The sequence below is a fragment of the Gekko japonicus genome, unplaced genomic scaffold (genome assembly GCF_001447785.1).
Source record: "Gekko japonicus isolate JY-2015 unplaced genomic scaffold, Gekko_japonicus_V1.1 scaffold66244, whole genome shotgun sequence".
Taxonomy (NCBI): Eukaryota; Metazoa; Chordata; class Lepidosauria; order Squamata; family Gekkonidae; genus Gekko; species Gekko japonicus.
Window position 1 is genome coordinate 1 of NW_015237004.1, and position 664 is coordinate 664.

General features: G+C 50.2%; 1 pseudogene; it reads left to right on the forward strand.

Moving 5' to 3' along the window:
- Positions 1-12: 12 nt before the first annotated feature.
- On the forward strand, positions 13-657 carry LOC107125415 (annotated as a pseudogene).
- The last annotated feature ends 7 nt before the right edge of the window (positions 658-664 follow it).

Below are 664 nucleotides of genomic sequence, written 5' to 3' on the forward strand. Positions count from 1 at the left end.
CTGCATTGTGTTATGTTTACAAAGGTGACTGCAGTCGCTCAGCAGAACCAAGGAGAGGTACCCGAGCCCCAGGACATGAAAGTAGCAGAAGTCCTGTTCGATGCTGCTGATGCCAATGCGATCGAAGAAGTAAACCTTGCTTATGAGAACGTCAAAGAAGTAGATGGTTTGGATGTCTCCAAAGAAGGCACCGAGGCCTGGGAGGCTGCGATGAAGCGATACGACGAACGGATTGATAGAGTTGAAACGCGTATTACTGCTCGCCTGAGGGACCAGCTCGGCACAGCAAAGAACGCCAACGAGATGTTCAGGATCTTCTCCAGGTTCAACGCTCTGTTTGTCAGGCCCCATATCCGAGGCGCAATTCGTGAGTACCAGACGCAGCTGATCCAGCGGGTGAAAGATGACATCGAGTCACTTCATGACAAGTTTAAAGTGCAGTATCCGCAAAGTCAGGCTTGCAAAATGAGCCACGTTCGGGACTTGCCCCCAGTGTCTGGGTCTATAATTTGGGCCAAACAGATTGACAGGCAGCTCACAGCTTACATGAAGCGTGTGGAAGATGTCCTTGGAAAAGGCTGGGAGAATCACGTGGAAGGCCAGAAACTGAAACAAGATGGAGACAGCTTCCGTATGAAGCTCAACACCCAAGAAATATTTGACG